The sequence below is a fragment of the Pecten maximus genome, chromosome 2, assembly GCF_902652985.1.
Source record: "Pecten maximus chromosome 2, xPecMax1.1, whole genome shotgun sequence".
Taxonomy (NCBI): Eukaryota; Metazoa; Mollusca; class Bivalvia; order Pectinida; family Pectinidae; genus Pecten; species Pecten maximus.
The window spans coordinates 21,266,034-21,272,536 of NC_047016.1; the positions used below are offsets into that span (position 1 = coordinate 21,266,034).

At 34.3% G+C, this 6,503-nt stretch overlaps 1 long non-coding RNA gene across 1 annotated transcript; it reads left to right on the forward strand.

Moving 5' to 3' along the window:
* Nucleotides 1-691: 691 nt before the first annotated feature.
* On the forward strand, nt 692-1,310 carry LOC117321500. Its single transcript, XR_004531373.1, has 2 exons — nt 692-866; nt 897-1,310. It is a non-coding gene; the product is annotated as an uncharacterized LOC117321500 (long non-coding RNA).
* The last annotated feature ends 5,193 nt before the right edge of the window (nt 1,311-6,503 follow it).

The following is a 6,503-nucleotide window of genomic DNA, read 5'->3' on the forward strand; positions in this document are numbered from 1 at the left end:
CTAATATAGACATACCAGTGTCAAATGGACACCGGTCAACGCCAGTATTAAATGGACACTGGTCAACGCCAGTGTTAAATGGACACTGGTCAACGCCAGTATTAAATGGACACCGATCAACGCCAGTATTAAATGGATACAGGTCAACGCTGGTATTAAATGGACACCGGTCAACGCCAGTGTTGAATGAACACTGGTCAACGCCAGTATTAAATGGACACTGGTCAACTCCAGTATTAAATGGACACCGGTCAACGCCAGTATTAAATGGATACAGGTCAACGCTGGTATTAAATGGACATCGGTCAACGCCAGTATTAAATGGATACCGGTCAACACCGGTATCAAATGGACACCGGTCAACGCCAGTGTTGAATGAACACTGGTCAACGCCAGTATTAAATGGACACTGGTCAACTCCAGTGTTAAATGGATACTGGTCAACGCCAGTGTTAAATACAATTTTCGTTATCGCCCCTCACTGCACTTAAGCTGGTTCCGGATTTTAATTTTTCAGATTTTCCGAAAATGTGTTAGTGCGTTGGATTCCGGGTGTAAAAAGGCGGGAATTCTTCCCCAGTGCAGTGTAAATGTCTGGCTTACTGTCTTTCGATTATACGTACCCGTGTGCCCTTAGCGGAAACTGTTGCATCAAGGACACGACAGAAAAATGAACTTAATGTTTGATTGATTTAAACATAGTTTTATTGTTAAATATAACAACAGGAATAGGACACAAGTTATCGCAACTTAAAACGCCTTCTTCCAATAATCATTATGTACATAATATGAATTTACAATATAATACAGTATATAAAATTTGTATATGATGTAAGAAAAGACAGAGATGAGGGACAGAATGAAAAGTAAATATGTTAATGCCAATTAATTTAAAGAGAGAGAGAGAGAGAGAGAGAGAGAGAGAGAGAGAGAGAGAGAGAGAGAGAGAGAGAGAGAGAGATGACCTAAAATCGATTACTGGATTTAATAAAATTTTGAACATATTGAAAAATATAGCCATTTTGTTCATCAGATAGTTTAGGAGAACCCCAGAGAACAACATTGAGAGTCACATTACAATAGCGGGAGAGATTATCAAATAAAGTTTCACGCTCTCTTCTGTACAATATACAATCAAAAAAAAATAATGATACACGTTTTCACACTCATTACCACATGCACAGGTTGTATCATTAATTATATTTACTCTATACAAATCATAGTTTAAGCTACTACAAACATGTCTTAACCTTGTGTGTAAAACATTTAATTTTCTATTTCCAGTTAGATAATAAATAGGTAATATATCACGATTGTTTTCTATTTTGGATTTAAATCTACTAATGGATGGCTGTTCTCTGACATCAATAGGTAAATTATTCCATAACCTAACAGAAGATGGGATAAAGGATTCATAAGAAGTAGACAATCGAAAATTTGGAACGGTATAGTTTTCTTTATTTCTAACATTATACGAATTACGTTCACCTACTCTTGGAGGAAGAAGATTGCTGAAATAGGAAGGAGTTAAATCATTGTGGAGTTTTTACATCATCGAAAGTTTACGGAACTTTCTTCTTTCAGATAAAGGTTGGAGCTGGGATTCTTTATATAGAGATTGTTTGCTAGAGAAAGATGGCATGCCGGTAATGATTCTTGCTGCCTCAAGTTGAACTTGTTCTAGTTTATTTACATCTGCCAGAGAACAACCATCCCATACCTCACAAGCATATTCCAATACAGGCAACACAAATACTCTATAAATTCGTAATAAAGTTTTTCTACTCAACAAAAATTTGAATTTCCTTAACACCGATACTTTTTTCATACATGTTTTTATTATTTCTGCTATGTGCAGGGACCACTTTGCATCCGAACTGAAAGTCACACCTAAATGTCTATGGTTACCAACTAGTTTCAAAGTTTCTTCTCCAAAAGTAAGGTTCAAGGTTGGAATATTTTTTGAATTTGTTATTAGCAATACATCAGTTTTTTGTGGGTTAAATTTAGTGAGCCAGTCTTGAGACCATTTATTGAGTTTTTGCAAGTCATTATTAAGAGATCTTTGAATGTCTAAAAGAGATGATGAAGAATACATTAACGAAGTGTCATCAGCAAATAAACGAGATATACTATTCATATTATCAACAATATCATTTATATATATTAAAAACAAAAGGGGTCCCAAAACGCTTCCCTGTGGTACGCCAGCAGTCGTGTAACCTGTATTGGAGTACACATTTTTAACTATAACTTGTTGCTGACGATCAGAAATATAATTTTTTAACCACTCTAGAAGATCATCCCTAATACCATATGCTTCTAATTTAATTAACAAACCCTTGTGCCATACACGGTCAAACGCTTTGGAGATGTCGCAAAAGATAAGACATGCGTGTTTTTTTTCCTCTAGTGAACAACAAATATTGTGGTAAATTTCGATAAGTTGGTGCACTGTAGAGTGACATGACATGAAACCAGACTGTTTTTCATAGAAAAGGGAGTTTTCATGAAAATAATTGTAAATGTGTTTAAAAACAACTCTTTCAAAAACTTTACCGATACAAGACAGAAGAATAATTGGTCGATAATTGGACACTAAATGTCTATCACTCTTTTTGAAAAGGGGAAGTACAACGCCTTTCTTCCAGATTTCAGGAAAACTTTTGTGATAAAAAGACATATTAAACAAAATTGACAAAGGTTTACATATGGAATTTGCAGTAAATTTCAACATATGGTGACTTATGGTATCATGACCAGATGCTTTCCCTAGTTTAAGAATTTTCAGAATATCGCAAACTTCGTCGGATCTGACTACAACGGAGTCAAGGAAAGAATTAGTTCTAAGATTAAAATTTGGTAATGGAACCTCCCTATCATTAATTATTGAAATAGAACAAAAATAGTTATTCAAAATATTGGCTTTTTCGACATCACCAAGTTCAATATTTCCACTATCTGGGTTCGTAAGTGGTGGAATAACTTCCAGCGACTCAGATTGTTTATATAATTTACGAACAAGTCTCCAATAAGATTTAGGGTTACTAGTGTCAAGCTTATCAATAATGTCCCCAACTTTATCATAAAACAACTCCCTTGCATGCTTTTTCATATTATTGACCTTATTTCTTTGTTGTTTATATTTTGTTAGATTGGAAATGGACTTAACACGCTTGAATACTTTACGGAGTCTATCTCGTAGCCGCATAGCTTTCCTGAGTTCTGAATTCATCCATAGTTTATCTTGTGGTCTAATAACAACTGATTTTTTTGGTATACATTCCGAAGCATATGATAAAAACTGTTCCGTGAATCTAACACTAGCGATATCAACAGAATCAAAATTTTGGAAAAATGTTTCCCAATCAAAAGTATTAATCAAATTATTTAACTTATTAAAATCTGCATTTTTATATGACCAAACTTGACGGGTATAGTTACGGGATAGACTAATGGGTATAGACAGAAATACTACACATCCGTCATGATCACTTATATTACGATCTATCTTAATAACATGAGAATCTGTACATCTAGAATTATCACTCAATAAAATAGGGTCCAATAAACTATGTCTCGTCAATCCGTGTCTAGTGGGTTCATTAATAACATTGGTTAAGTCCATTTCCAACATAATTTGATTTAAAATATGGTTATGCGATATGGTTAAAAAATCAACATTTATATCTCCAACAATTACCACATTCGTTGTAATTTCTAAGGCCTTCTCAATAGAATATTTAAAATTTTCCCAAAAAGGATGACATGAACCTTCCGGTCGATATAAAGTACACAGTACTGAAATTTGCCTGTCCATTTCGATTTGTATCCAAATATTTTCTCCATGTACAAATTCAAGATCGTATCTTCGAATATATTTCAACGAATCAGAATAATATACTAATAAACCTCCACCTGAGAAATTTCTATCTTTTCGAAACGGCTCCATAAAACCCGGTATAGTTAATTCAGAAAATGGTACATGGTGATCTAAATGGGTTTCGGTAAAGCACAAGATATCAAATTCATCTGCTATATTTTCAATATATTCCAATTTGTTTCTTATACTCCTAGTATTTAAATGAAATATAGACAATTCATTTTCCGCGGGACCAGGGTTTGATTCTATATCCATGTCCAATATCAACAGTAATAATAAAATATTGTAATAAAATATGTTGTCAAATTGTGACTGTATGCACATAAAGACGAAGGATATCAAACTTGCTATCAAACTAGATAAAATATCTAAACAAAATTTAGCACTGATGTGACCTTTAAAATGAAGCTTCTTAAAAATTAGTCCCCCATAAGCTACATTGTAAAAACTTCCGATAGAAACTCTGTGCCAAATTGCGGATATATCACCTTCTAACCATTATCAAAATTAGTCAACCGCACAGTGATCCCATCGGAAACATTCACAATAATAGCATTATAAACTATTCCGAGAAAGAAAACGGCTCTTGAATATACATATTGGTTTCGGTCAAGGTCAAAGTTTAGTAAACAGTAGACAGATAGATAAAAGAGAAAGAAAGATGATACAAGTAAGGATAAAGCGAGAAGAAATATAGAAAATGGAACAGAAGTATGTAATGACATAACTAATTGATCGAGAGAAAGTGAAGATCGGAGATGCTTACGATAATAAAAATAAATGAACACTGATATTTTCAAGAGATAAAGAGAACAAGAATAATGTTAAATGGTACATACACTCATCAGTACATATCTACACACTTAGTACACAAGTACGCTGGAACCCACATGCATACTATATGAATACATCGTATTTGCCACACACATACACCCAGGCAAGTTGCAAACACACCTCACTGCGCACACACCACTAAATCAGCTCCGTCATTGCGCACGCGCCCTACAAATTTCACATGCACGCGCTCTACAAATTTTTCATGCTTACTATAGAAAAGAAAACAGTCTTTGCCACACACACATATTATACACATATATTCAAAGCTAACACGAGTCACTGCTTATAATTATAATAATACCAACATAACTCGCAGTAAATATTTGCACAAGAGATAAGCAGAAACACGTACATGTATATCCAGAAGATAAAATATAAGGCAAGATGTAGAAAAAATATCAAACAAAAATGCATATAATAATTGTACACTTGAATAAACTGTACAGTGTATCTCTCCTCCTTCGTGAAGTTCGAGTGACTTGAACAGGGATAAATTTATTACAACATAATTTATAAATTTATAAAAGGTATCTACACACCTAGCATCTAGCTAATGTAGGTAATATACACTTACACTGTCCGTGTTGTAGATTGAATTCATTACAGTTGATTATTGAAGGACTTAAAATTACGAGGAATATTCTTTGTTCGTAAAATTAAATACAAAAAAAAACAAAAACAAAAACAAACAAAAAACATATAATAATTGTATACTTGGATAAACTGTACAATGTATCTCTCCTTCCTCGTGAAATTCCAGTGACTTGAGCAGTGATAGATTTAGCACAATAAAGTTTATAAAAGTACATCTTAATGTACCATATATGTCAAAACATGATTAATCCTGTCTTTGGGATAGAGATATTTGTGAAATATATGTAAAAAAAAAAAAAAAAATGTGCAGAGAATTGAGTCGTCCGTATTTTCTCTGATATTGTAAAATTGTAAGAAATATTGGCAGTGACAGTAAAATACAACCCAGCTCACCGAGAGCTACAAGTTCAACCAGACAAGCGGAACAGACTCGTGACGTACGTCCGTAATAGACTCTCCGGAATGTGTGACCTCGCGGTACATGGTACCCATGTTCAAAACTCTATTGTGACTGTTCTGTGATAGATACAGAAAAAAACTAATGATAACGTTTACTGCGGAATTACATGCACTTACGATGTGTGGAGTTTCAATAAGTTGGCTCTATGCGTTAATTCTCTAGGCCGAGTTGTGCAGAAACCAGCAGTCAAAGTGTCGATTTTGGTGTGTTTATACTCAAAATATCTCCATAACTACATTATTCCCAGATATACCGGACATGCCAGGACATAGATCACACCGAGTTTTACAAGTGTGGAAAATTTTATCAAAATGTATAGAGTCGATTTTCAGTTAGCTCCGGCAAAGTAGTCTGAATTAGTCGCATGTACATTACCGTCCCTCACTACAATACATTCCACACATTCTTGGTTACGGCACTCGTGACGTAACATCCGTTAATCTCTCGAAAAATACGACCCTTTTTCAAAACCCTATTGTGGCCGTTCTATGAAAGATATAGAAAAAGTAAAGATACTGTGTTCTTCAGAACTATCTCTACTTGCTACGTTTGGAGTTTCAGATTTTTGGATTGAAACGCTGATTTTTAAGGACCAGTTAAACAGAAGCTACCGGACAAAATGACGATTTTGGCATGTTTGACCCAAAATATCTCTCAAAAAACTATTTGCACAGGGATACAAGATACACTCAGACCTAGATCGAGCCGCGTTTTACAATGATGCAAAAC